Source organism: Coloeus monedula (genome assembly GCF_965178545.1).
Source record: "Coloeus monedula genome assembly, chromosome: 1".
Taxonomy (NCBI): domain Eukaryota; kingdom Metazoa; phylum Chordata; class Aves; order Passeriformes; family Corvidae; genus Coloeus; species Coloeus monedula.
This window is the reverse complement of record NC_138781.1, coordinates 151,958,011-151,971,587: the sequence shown is the minus strand read 5'-3', so window position 1 is coordinate 151,971,587 and position 13,577 is coordinate 151,958,011.

Sequence of the window (13,577 nt, the reverse complement as noted above, 5' to 3'; positions counted from 1 at the left end):
TAGAGCCCCCACAAGTCATGGCATGCCTTTCAGCATGAAAATGTTCTGAGAAAATACCAACCTTTGCAAAGGCCAGAGCAGACACCATACATGAAAGGGTGCTCCAAAATAGCATTGAAGCAGGCATAAACAATGTGTGTCCTCTGTGCAAGGACAAATTCCACCACCTCATTCCTGTCCTGTTCCTGAACTTTGGATGTCAAGGCCCTCTGGGATCTGATAATGAGACTAAAATATTTCACTTATGAAATTAGTTCTTATAACACACATGGTCATCTTAAAAGAGCCTGGTGCTGGAGCAGTACTGGAAGGGCAGAATATCCACGATGGAAACACCTCCTAAAACTGAGGATTGATTTTCTGCCCTGTGCAAGTGATTCCTGCTTGCCGTACATATCCATGCCAATATCTTTGGAAAACAGAAACCCACTGAAAATCTTCACCACAATCTCCCCTGGCCTGATGCTGAGGTATAAATAGAACATGTGCTTTCTTTCCTCGTGCCAAGCCACAACAATACGCAGTAATGGGTGCTTCCCACACTATTCTTGCTGTGGGACAGACAGGGTCTAGCTCAGAAGCACCATGGTGAAAAAGCACAACCCTAATTGCCTTGAAATTGGGGCTAGAGGGAGCAGTTTCCTGTCTAAACCTGCTGTGCTAATTATAGTCCTGCAAAATGAACATGAACTTTGACCCATGTTTGCACACATAGCTCAAAGACAGCCCTTGGCCAGGATCCAGTGGCAATCTCCAGGCATTGGGTCCCAGGGCTCATGAATCACCAGGAAAGCAGATCCTCCATGTGTGCATTGACAGAGGAGAAAAAATTTTGGCTGGACAAAGAGATTAGAAACAAAATCTGTAACGAAAACAAGGTGAATGGAAATTCAAGAAGAGTAAAGATGGGAAATGGGCCTTGTGAAAGTGTATTTGTCTAAGCATAACAAGGAAAATAAAGATTACTTTATGACTGAGATATGAAATTGAAGAGTCCAAGTTCAGACTCTGGTTCTTGTAGACACTTGTTTCATATTTTTCATCATGTCACTGATTCTATGTTTCAGAGCTTAGAAAAGGCTTTGAAGAACAGTGTGCCAGGTGCCCTTCTCTCTGCAAATGGGGAACTTGTAATTCCTCTCTACATGTCTCGCTTTTTTTGTAGGAGCCCTTCCCCCCACCCCCTGCTTGAAGGATAGTTCAAATATGCAGACATAGGTACAGACTTCACATTCACAACTTGTAAATAGAGATTGCCATAAAACTCTAGGTTCTCAAGTAAAGAAAATGTATGAAAAATAACTTAAAGAAGCCATTTAAATGTGTCCAAAGTTTAATTTCCTGGGGATATTTCAGCAGTGGCAAAGTGAGCTGAGCCTTCTTGGATCCTTGGTAATTATCAGGCATCCTGAAATCACAGTTTACTTGATGATTTATAACTGAGATTCTATATTTGAATTATAAATGGAAATTATGTTGTTTAAAAAACTTGAATGCAAAAAATAATATCTTAGAGGGCATAAATGAATGAAGAGAGTGCCTGTCAATCCATAAGAAATGTGTCTTTCCACATGGGTCAGCAGTGGCATGTAAACTATCCTCAGCAAGTTTTCCCAGAAGAAAAAAAAAAGGTGTAGCAGAGAAATCATCATTGGACTTGTTCACTAGGACCTTGGGGAGTGGAATCACTTTTCACAGAACTATAGAATCATACACTGGGTTGGAAGGGACCCACAAGGGCCAATAAAGTCCTGGCCCTGCACAGAACATCCTGACAATCCCATCATGAGAACATTGTCCAAATATTTCTTGAACTCTGTCAGGTTTGGGCTGTGACCACTTCTCTGGGGAGCCTGTTCAAGTGCTCAACCAACCTCTGGGTGAAAAACTTTTCCTGATATCCAACCTAAACTTCCCCTGACTTTTCTTCAGGCTGTTCCCTTGGGTCCTGTCACTGGTCATCAGAGGGAAGGATCAGTGTCTGCCCCTCTGCTTCCCCTCCTGGGGAAGCTGCAGACTGCACTGAGGTCTCCCCTCGCTCTCCTTGAGGCTGAACAAACCAGGTGACCTTAGCTGCTCCTCCTACGGCTTCCCCTCCAGACCCTTCACCATCCTCACTGCCCTTTGGATACTCTCTAACAGAGTATAGCCTTCCTACAGTGCAGCACCCAGCACTGCACACTTTTTTAAAAGAGCATTTTTAAACAGGTCAATTAATCCTCTTCAGTCAGTCACAAATCCCATTTAGTTTTACTTCTAAGCCTGGCAGAAGCCTTTGTAGCCAAGGTTAGACATTAAATGTTTAAGGACAGTAGGTTTTCCATTAGGAGGATTTTCAATAGCATCCAATTTCAAACATGGTGTTGAGCCTCCTAGCTACATCTAAATTACCTAAAACATGTGTAGAATTGTGCCTTTATTGATTAAACGATTTCAGACAGAAGTAATGAATGGAACTTGTTAAACCAAAATGAGAGCCTGGCCTAAAATTCTTCAGTCTTTAGTAAGGAGGGCTGGTCATTTTGTCTTCAAAAGGGTAATTGTTATTCAGTTCCAAAACTCTTAGCCCTGACAAATCTGAGCACTCAACCAAATACATCTGACAGCGGCACGAGGTTCTGAAAGGTTTTGCAGCCAGGATGGGATTACTGGTGTCTCGCCTGTTACCAAAGGTAACTGGCTACAGCCATCAACACTGGTGACGTGATGACAAGAGGAAACATCCAAGAGTCGATTGCTTCTTTAGTAAAAGTTTCTCTGAACTTGGCTGTGTGAAAAATTGGAGTAAAGGGAATGTTCAGCTTCCAGGTTTCCAGGTTATATTAGTCACACTGCAATTAAAAACACTTAGAAACAAAATGTCTTATTGAAAAAATACAAATTTAGCTCTGGTAGAAATGAAAAACTTTTGATTAATGCAGGCGCTGAACATAATTGAGAATACATCTGTGTTTATCACATGAGAAGCCCACAAAGCATCCAGCATTTTCAGGATTAGGGAACAAAAGGAACATACAGCCATCGGCACAATGGAATTTCCATCACAGCAGACAAGAAACCCACGTTTTCACATCTCAACACGAAAGAAAAAATGAACTCATGCCCCAGAATTATGAAACTGTGGTTGAATTTCCAAGAAATCTTAGCTGCTGTGATTGAGCCAAATGCCTCAAGCTGGGAATCCTGATATGAGCACATTATATGAGGAGAGAGTGTTTGGGATGCTTGTGGCAAGGAATGTCTTCAGGCTCAGAGAGGTCAGAGGAGCTGCTCAGAGAGCAGGTCAGGCTACTGTGCCTGTGAGAACAACGTGGAACCAGGATCCTCTCAAAGGGACTACAACAGAAAACAGTCAGAGATTAACCAAACAGAACAAGAACTCCTTGATACTGTGCATTCATAACTGGCTGATGTTGATGAGTAGTCAGGTAATACAGAATCTTCATTCTGAAGAAGAGGCCCCAAAGCTGATCTTAAGAGAAAGCCTGAGTTGGAAATGTATCTTTCAGCTGTGTTTTCAGTAATTCCTTGCCCCTTTCTCAGCTCCTTTTCTGTCTCAGACACAGACACTTGGACACAGCTCAAAGGAAAAATAACTCTTCATATTAAAAAAAAAAAAGACTAAGATGAAAAAATCAAATCCTGATAAACCTGTCACTTCAAATTTTTATTCAAAATGTATTCAAATCTCTGTCTTTGGGATGACTGAAGGAAGAGGAGAGTGGGTAACATTTTGACTGGCATGTAGGTGGTCCTTACAGCAGATGGGACTGCTAGGATTCCACTTTGATGATTCATCCCAAAAGAGAGACAATCTGAACTGGGAAGTCTCTTGCTCACAGGAACATTTTAGGATGTGAGAGTCCTGGAGCCAGATTGGGGTATCTCACAAGAATCCCTTAGTAGCTGGTAATCAGTTGGTAGACTTTTAGGCCATGAAACACCTGATCCATGAGGTGCATCAGCCCTGGAAGAAGTCCTCAGTCTATGCCGTAGGCTGCTCTGTCTCTCCTGCAAAGGAACCTGCTGAGCTGGAGGCACATCCCCTGCCAACACCTGTGGGTGCTCATTACCTTCGAAAGGCTCCAGAAAAACTTAGTCCTGACATTTTCGTAAATTATAGGGCAAAAAAAAAGAGAGATGTTTTTTAGTAAATCTTAGAAAATGTAGTTTTCTGTAGTTACTTCTTTCCATTATCTACAATGGCTACAGCTGTATTAGTGAATTAAATAAAGCTGGAACTTATCTCTGACCTCCTACCCTGATGAATCCTCTGTGCAAGACAGGCAATTGCTCCTGTGTTTCCTGGCCCTGGATTGTCACCATGAATTCACATCATCCTCCCTTTCAGAATGATTACTTCAGAGGGACAAGAAATAATATCAGGGAACACAGGAAGAGACATAAATATTTTTTTGTCAGGATAAAACATTTCAAATTACTCTGTAGATGAGGATCAGAAACGATTGAAGTCATCCAGACATCTGGAGTAGTAGTGAAACACCTGGCCTCGGATTGTTCGTGATTTCTTGAGGGATGATGAAATGAGGACCTTTGAGTAGCTTGCAAAAGCATATGATACAGGGACTCCTGTTTTCTGGATAGACTTTTCCCCCAGTCAATTAAAGAGAAAAAAAATGAAACTCACATTTTCTATTGTGCTTTTTGCTTTTTGGAACTGAATACAGAAAATATTCTACTATTTCAAATTAACAGTCTGAAGACTGAAAATTTCTGCCTTGGTCTTTGTGGTGGAAGAGTGACTGCATCCTCCACAACAAAATCTCCCCAAACAGCCAAGGCCTTATGCAAAAAGGAATACACTGCCATATCCTTCCTCTTTTTTTCTCTCTTCTGCATTTTCTGCAGCAATTGGTTTCACAAACACTTCATTTTTCTTCATTGAGAATCAACCTTTAATCCCAAAGGAACCCTGAATGGTAGCCTGAGCCTTTTCAGAGTTTTGAATATTTGGATTCCTTCAGCAAAGAAGAAAAATGAAAGAAAACTTCATCTCTTCATCTTAAGGCTTTGTCTGACTCACCAGCTACTGGATGACAATCTGGAAAGTTTTAAACTCTCCTGACAGTTTTGGCCATTAAGAACTGAGATGATACATGCTTTTTTGAAACTGCCAACAACCTCATCTATTCAGGCTTTAGTCGCAACTCTGCTGATTATTTTTATGTCACTTAACACTATTTCTAAAGAGGACATTTCATTTAATAAAGTTGTTCACAAGAAGACTCTGAAAAGTAAAAAGAAAACTCAGCAGATATCTGTGGAAGGATGTCTGGTTCTGTAGCCCTTATCAGCTCACCCCAGTACTGGTGCAGAGCCTCCCAGTTCCTTCACTGGGATCTTGCTGTGGATCCATGGATCTCTGTGGCATCTGCAGTTTCTGCAGGCATAAGCAAGGAGAATAGTGCTGTCTAGAAGAGTGACAGAACAACCTGCCACTGATAAATGCTTTTAAAGATTCGCTTTAGCTACGAATGGTACTCTGTATTTTGGGAGCTTAAGATAAGAGGTCTTGATGCAGCTCTTAGCATCTGCAACTTATTTCCATAGTCATCATATCTGCTGCCTGTCTGCAGGGATTGACCCGGAGACCTAATAAAAATTAATGTCCCTCACATGCCACCAATTCTACAGGTTCAGACCACTGCCAAATAAACAGTGCCCAGTGAAAGCTGCAGCCACTGGGGCAAAACAAACATATAAGAGTAAATTTGATGGTCTGGCATTGTGAAAGATGAGGAGATGATGATGCACAAGAGAAAGCCTTCAGAGTGTTTCTGGGCTGTTAGCTGGGCATTTAAAAGTGGTGTAAAGACTTCACAGCCATGTGGACCAATTTATACTGTATCCTAACAGGGTGACAAAATATTGTGGGTACGTGTGTATATATAAAAAGTAATTTCCTAACAGAGACCAGCACACTCTTCCTGCCCAGGATTCACTGAAAATATTGCACCTTGGGCTCTTGTTTAAAAGATACTAGCAAATGGCACAGAACATGCCTGTTGCACATTGCACTTGGAGGAGGACTTGGCAAATAGCTAATTATTTATATCTCCCTCTGAAATCATCGCAATATTTCAGTTGCATTGAGTCTCTGGCTTGTCTCATGGTGCACAGCCCTGGAAGGAGACTTGCACTGACAAAGGGAGAATTTTGTGTTCAACTGTTCACCCTGCTTAACCCTGGCCCTCCTTCTCCTCCTCCTCCCCAGCACCACCAGCTGATGCTCTGATAAAAACTCTACTTATTCCCTGAATGTGGACATCTGCCCCCCTCTCATTGTCCCTGCAGATCTCTGGTCCTTCCTCTTGTAAGAAGTGAACACCCAAGTTAGTGATCAAATATCATGACCGGATGTTTGATGCTTTTACCTCTTGTCCTAGTTCTGTCTGCACTGCAGCCACAGGGTGTTGTGGGTTTGGAATTTTGCCCCAGTTGTTTCTAAATCAGCCATGGACCAGGTTCACCCCTGCATCACTCCCCCTTTCTAAGGTGGGGGCTTGGTGGTCTTGCAGTGTCAACAAGTTTGTTTTGCTCTTCTCTGTCCATTGCTCTCACCAGGGAAGCCAGAGATTTTAGCTGTAGGCTTCAGTGGGAGGAGACCTCAGCTCTATTTGATTTTCTGTTTTCTTTCGAAGTACCAAGAACTTCAGGCTGCTTCCAGGGCCAGGCACTTTCTTGGCCAGTTGCAGGAAGCGTTTCTGATCTGGCTGCAGTACAAGTGGCCAGAATTTCACTTGGATGAATTGTTCTCAAACAACGTCTCCAATGTATTAGGCAAGAACAGGGCTTTTCTTTTGATGTCAGCTGTTATGCAGGTTCTTTTATCTCATCAGATATTCATTCACAGACCTATTTACTGTGGTAGCTGAGTGAAAATGCTGAGTGGGAATTAAAGATACTGTGTCTCAGGCAGCAGTGCAGTGCAGTTTTAATTTATTTTTTTTTCCTTTATACTATTACCATTAGATTTTATCTACTACCCCTAAATGTTGCTCTTAGGGGTTGTGAATCATCTGCTTTCTGCAGAGCTCCCTTTAATAAGCACTAAACTAACTCCCCAAGCATCTTTTAACATTAAAAACACTATATTAATCTGAATTTTTTTCCTCCCTCTATTTTATTTTTTTATTCAAATTCACCATGAAATGAGAAGTAAATCTCAGGAAAAGTGGAATAGATCCAAGTTCCCCTCAGCAGAAGCTTCTACCCATAGCAGATAAACAATTTCTTTTAGTGTTTGCTGCAGTTAAGGACAGAATCTCAGCACAGAAACCAAAATGGGCAGGGACTGGAGACCTTGATAAGTGAGGATTCTCACCTGGAGAGCAGAGGAAATCCTTGCTGGGATTCTGCAGTGCACTCCAGCTGTTGGCTTTGAATCAGAGGCTCAGCTTGAAGGTGAGGGAGAAGGGTTGTGTGAAATGAACATAGACAGTGAGAAGAAATGGGATAGAGTGGGTGTAAATAATTTGGGGTTAAAGAGAAGAGCAAAAGCACATGCAGAGGCAGGAGGAAGAGAGGGGAGGAAAGAGGCTGTGTGCTGGCAAGCCCAGGAAGGGCTGCAGATATGGAGCAGGACTCTTCCAGGATAGCATTTCCTGTTGGCTCAGGGGCTGTGATGAAACCAAACTCAGTTGGGGAACGTGGATTTCTTGATACACTTCTGTGCTGGGAAAACCACCATCATTATAAATGAAAAGTGGTTTCTTTTTCTTGGGGGGGGGGGGGGGGGGGGTTTGTGGGATATAGAAGTGCTTAGTGCTTCTTCACTAGTACAAGCTGATTTGTGCAGAAGGATCTGTCCAGAATTACTGCCCCAGTTCCAGTGTCCTCATAAACAGGACATTTTTCTCACAGAAACCTGACCTATGGCAGCATCATGGGCAGGGTAGGAATGTGGTCTCCTCTAATTTACCTTTTCCTGTGGGTAAGTTCTTACACTGCTGTACCCTAAAATCTACCTGCCCTTCCACTCCATCCCTGTCCTGCAGCCCCCACGAGGTGATGGAAAAAGAAGATTCAAGCAAATGATAAAAGAAACTCATGTGGGTGTGTTTGGGGTCTTACTTTGGAACAGCCAGCCTTTCACTGGAGCTGGAATGAAGCTAAACCACTGTCATCAGCTTTGGGTCACTGACAGGTACACAAAGGGAAGCAGGAGATCCTCCACCAGAACCAACCTAGTCAGCTGTGGAGAACTGTATGCAAAAGGGAGAGAATAACAGGAAAGGCAAATTTCACCCAAAATAAAAGGTGGTGATTAAAGGAGTGGGTTAGATTTGTCTGGGCAGATCCTAAGCACCTTATTCCTGGGAATCATAATCAATATTTAGCTTTCTAGTCTTCCACCAGGCTTCATTGAGATCCAGTCTCTGAGACAATGGCCTTACTGAGAGCTCAACATAGCCCAAGGGCTCTATTTTTAGCATGCTAATATATTCCAAAAAGGTGATAAAAAGGGTGTAAATCTGCAGCTGGACTCCAGGGTGGAAGGTTGTGAGGACGGGGTTGATGAAAAATGGCTTCTCAGAGAGAGTGCTTCTTTTGAAGCACTTGTGGCATCTTGGCAAAGGAATAATCCATTCCCTCATAAACACAGTCACCACTCCGACTGCCACTGTGATGTGAATCAGTGCAGCTTGCAGCCTCCAGCTCTGATGACATTTTTGACTTCAGCTGAAAGGCAGGCCCACGGCTTTTGAGAGAATGATCACTGCCAAATTCAAGAGCTCCGGCCCTTGTTCAGGCGTTTATTACCAGGCATGAAAGGAGCAAACTGCCATGTAAGTGATCTGAAACAAACACGTCTGTCAGTTTGCCTTCTCTCCTGCCAGCCAACTGCTGTCTTTGAAAGCAGTCAGGCTTGTGACAGGGTTTTTGACTGTTGGCTGGGCCAGAAACAGTTTTTTAGGATGATCCTTTAACTGGTTCCATGGCACCCTGTCTCCTGAGACTGCTTGTCCTTGAGTGTTCCCATAGGTGGGCAGGCAGCCCTTGCATCGTCATGTCCAAGGGATTCAACCTTTGTCTCACAGCCACAAGTTCTGACGGCCCAGGAGGCTGCAACAAAAACTGTGAAAAAAACAGAGCTTTGGAGTCACAGAAACCAGGCTGTCAGGCACAACTCTGGCTGGTCTTGAAAGTCTTATTCCACACCCACATCTTGTAGGAGTTACTGACAAGAATGAAGGTGTTAGGTTTAGCACCCAAGGTGCTAGGTTAGGTGCCTAAATAGCTTTGTGAATATGGACTAAATGGGGACATGACATAGGGCTCTCTTCAGCACATGGTGGGAAGTGACTGCCTCCTTTCTGGATGAAAGGAAGAGGTCCATCCTTCCCCTGCAGCAAGCATTTCTGGAAGCACCTCTTCTACTACTTCTGAACAAAGTGTTGTTGGTCACCACCCCAGGCTGACCTACACCCTGTGAAACAGGATCTGACTTGTGTAACTGCCCTACACCTTACTCCACTACCAGGTAGCATTTTGAATGAAAAACAACCATCTGGACTTTATTTGGACTTTAGGCTGATCTGAGATGCTGAATTTAAATGATGCTGCTTTGGTCTCTTCCTACAATAAACCAACCAGTCAATTGTTAGTTATTTGACTGATCTTTCACCTGAACTTGGGCTTTATTCAGAGTTGAATCTCCCAGGTAGTCAGCATCCTGCCATTAACTTTTGAATTGCCACTCCAAAGAGCAGCTATCAATGCAGACTTGTGTTCCCTGTGTTTTAGGATACAAGTACTGAGTAAACTCTTCAGAGCCAGAATAAATCCTTGCATTACCTAGGTATCCTGTTTATAAAGCGTCCAGCCAAAATTTTATAAACAAAAGACTTCTCATTGAAAAGTCATCCTTCTATTATTTAAAATTGACATATTTGAGCAATTGTGACTGCATAGTGTAGAAGAATATCCAGTCTCTTTGCTCTTGAACTGGGGCTCTCATTTCTCCTAACTGACACATGCAGAGCAGATCACTGGTTTCAGTGGTACATATAAAATGCTGCTGTAAACCAATCATGACTCCTCTGAACTCTTTCCTGAGTTTAAAACAGGGATATCTGGGTCTCTTTGGAGGTGTGCATTACTTCTGTGTGTGAGACAGTACCTGTGTGCTAATAATGGTCATGAAAATGCTGGCTGCCCCTGAAAACTGCCCACTGTCTTATTCATATGAAACAATAAAAGCAAGCCTTTTTGGTCTGTCTTGCTAAAGATCTCAATCTTAACCAAGGAATCTAAACAACAAGCTAATTTCTCCCTTTGTGAGTCAATGAACTTCTGCCAATTGCAATGGTGCTTTTGTCTGTGGCCATCGGCTCATCATGAAAGGAAAAAGGCCCCTAAATAAGTACTGACCATTGCACAGATGTTGGGTGGGGTTTTCAAAGCCATAATGGGAACCGGGCATCCAAATTCCCTACAGGTTAGTGGGATCTGACTTACAGAGTTCCTTAGTCAGCTTTGAAAAACAGCTGTAGTGTTTAAAAATATCCAGTCCCATCTGACTTCGATCAGAGGCCTATAAGATACTATCAGTTATATTGACCTGTGCTCAGCAGATTCTCTGTAGAGTGATTGTGTAAGAAGCAGGAAGGATAAACTCCTGAGGCATTGTCTCTCATGCCGTGATGGCAGAATATATGAGGAATAACAAGAGGAAGAAAAAGGAGGTCTCCTTAAAGCCAGAAAATAACAGCTTTTGTAATGATTCAAAATCTGTGCTGTGGAACACAGCATTCTCCACACCCAGTCATACACCAGCCTCTCAAAGAGTGAGTAGATTTGTCAGGAATCCTCAAGCAAAACTGTCTTAACTGTCCTTGAGGGCACATGAGGTCTCAGCTGAAGTTCATTGAGTTTTAGCCAGTGCTGGAATCCAAGGGTCTTTCCTGGGCATCTGGAAAACCAGGAGAAGGAGCAATCATCATGACCAAAGGCCATGCTAGAGGATTCACATCTGCAGGGGCAGGAAGTAGTGACCCCTCAGCTTTGGGCCAGATCAACCTCACATAAAAACATAAAAAGAGAAGAAATAGGAAGAGTTGAAAGCCCTGACTGTCACACTTCCGATTAACTAAATTCTCTTACACCTGAACCTTCTATAAAATCCCAGCCAGGCTGGTGTCTGTGTTTCAAAGTCCAAATGAGAACCATGTGGAGGATCTTTGGCTTTGTGATCAGGTTTATTTTTTTTTTAGCTTCACAAAGGGAGGAAAAATGGTCCATAAATATCTAATCACTACTATATAAGCCACTGCTATAGAGTGTAGCTGGAGCAAGTTGGAAAGAATGTGAGCTTTTATATAATACATAACATTGGCTATGATGCTGCTATGGTGAAAGACTGAGTCCTTAATTTTAGTCAAGGGAATTATATGATGTGGGTAATAGCAGGATGACAACTGTCAGGTTCCAGCTCTATGTGTTAAGTACTTAGGAAAACAATCTACGTTCCAGCATTTCCATTTAGTCAGATGTTTTCTTTCCAACTCTGCATGGTAAAATATTTCTAATATTCCACATTTTTTCTCTGTTGCCCAATATCTCCTGTGCAAAAGAATCACACAAAATGCTGTAAGTTAGATATTCAAGAATTAAAAACAACATACAATGAAATGTTCTAATGGCTCATCTTTCAAGAAGTTCAGATTAAATAACTTAAATGGCATTAACTTGAGTTGTCTGTATGTGTGCTCATTGGAAGTTTCAAAGAATGCTTTGCTCTCAAAAAATTAGAGCCATTTCCAGTAGGAAGGAGGAAAGCATGGCTCCAGCCATCGTGCTTCTGAGCATTGCTTCAGTACCAGATCACTGCAGTCTTTGGGATTTCAGTTTACAGAGCCATGACCTAAATAGTCTGGGAATGTATTTTTCTTACTAGGAATTATATGTGGGAGCAGACTTGGCCTCTCAGTATCACTAAGGCTAAAGTTTCCTGACCTCTCTCAGTCAGCCCACATGTACACTTTTCTAATTAAACCTCCTGTTGGATTTGACCAGGATATTTTTAACAGTGTGGTTCCCCATAAGAAAGAGGAGTAAAATCAGGAAGGTGATGAGACTCACAGCCAAAAAGACTGAATCACTCGTGCTACGGCAAAAGTTATCTCAGAATTCAGAGATGTTTGAGCTTAAGGATACGGGATGGAAGATATGGGAAGATGAGGAAATGTGGAATTACAGGAACACAAGGGATCATGAGACTGCATTTGTCTGCATCAAAATGTACCTTGACAGAAGCAAGTTTAAAGAGGTATGGAGAGTGAGCAGGACTAGTAGAAGGGAAGAAGAGGGAAGAGCATTTCCATGCTTCTTTAAAGGAGGAAACCAACAGTGGGCTATAGCAAAGAGGTTTCTAGGAAACTTGTAGAGAGACAGAACAGTCTAAAGAGCTACATCCATTTTAACAGGGTGGGGATGGGGAAGTCAGTCACTTATGAAATAAAGATATTTTACACAAATTTTGTACTTAAAGAGTCTCTTTTACCAAACTGACAGTTGAGCTGGATATCTCAGGAGGGGTGACCAAAAAGCCCAGTCAGACCTGCCTATCTATCAATCCTACCAGATGGCCAAGACTGTAATTAGGAGGCTACGAGGCTAAGTTACTGCATTCCTAGCTCAAAATGAAAGTCTTTTCTCAAATTCCTGAGACATCTCTGGGCTTAAGGTGGAGCTGAATAGTGAGTGGGAAAAGAATATATATTTGATTTTCATCAGCATGAGTTAATACTGAATCCTTTTAAATCTGTCCTCTGTTCACCAGTTCTATGTGCAGCAGAATAATACTGGAGTTGCTGTGACCAACAATTAGCTCTCAAATAGGGCAAAAATAAACCCAGTCTTGACCAAGGAATCAGAGCTGCTGTATCTATAGTTATTGCAAAGAATGCATCCTCTGTTGAGATACATGTTTAAGATCTGGGCTTTTAAAAAAGTTCTTAAATGGTTTCTTTTCTTTCTTTCCTTTGCCAGTTACCTATTTTAGGTGAAGTTAATGATGGAAAACACAGTTTGAGTTCTCCATCTTTACTCTTTTATATTTAGCCAGTTAACAAGTTTCTTGATTCTTCCAATCTTTTTACTGTTTATTGAACAGGATGTAAGAACTAGGAGTGTTATGCAGGTTTCTTTTCTGTCTTGGTAGAACCTTTGGAAACCTGGATACAGGGCAGACAGCTGCTCATGTGCTGGCAGAGGGCTCAAGCAGCAAACAAACCCTTATGAGTTGTTTTACTAAATCATTTCGCCACTGCACAAGAAATTTGTGTCCTACTGGGCAACCCTGATTTTATTTTCTGAGAGGTCTCATGGACATGTGTATGATATACCATCAACTGAAGATTATCTATTGCCAAATGGTCCCAGCAATGAATTAACAACATGATCCAAAATACCTTCAGAGTATTAGAGGTATCCTATGATTTTCCTTACGCTTCCAAAACTATTGTGTATTTCACCTTCTTCTTAAAAAAAGATAAATGTTCCAAGGACAGTGTTATCTAAGGTATAATCAACATATTCTTTATTATCTCTGC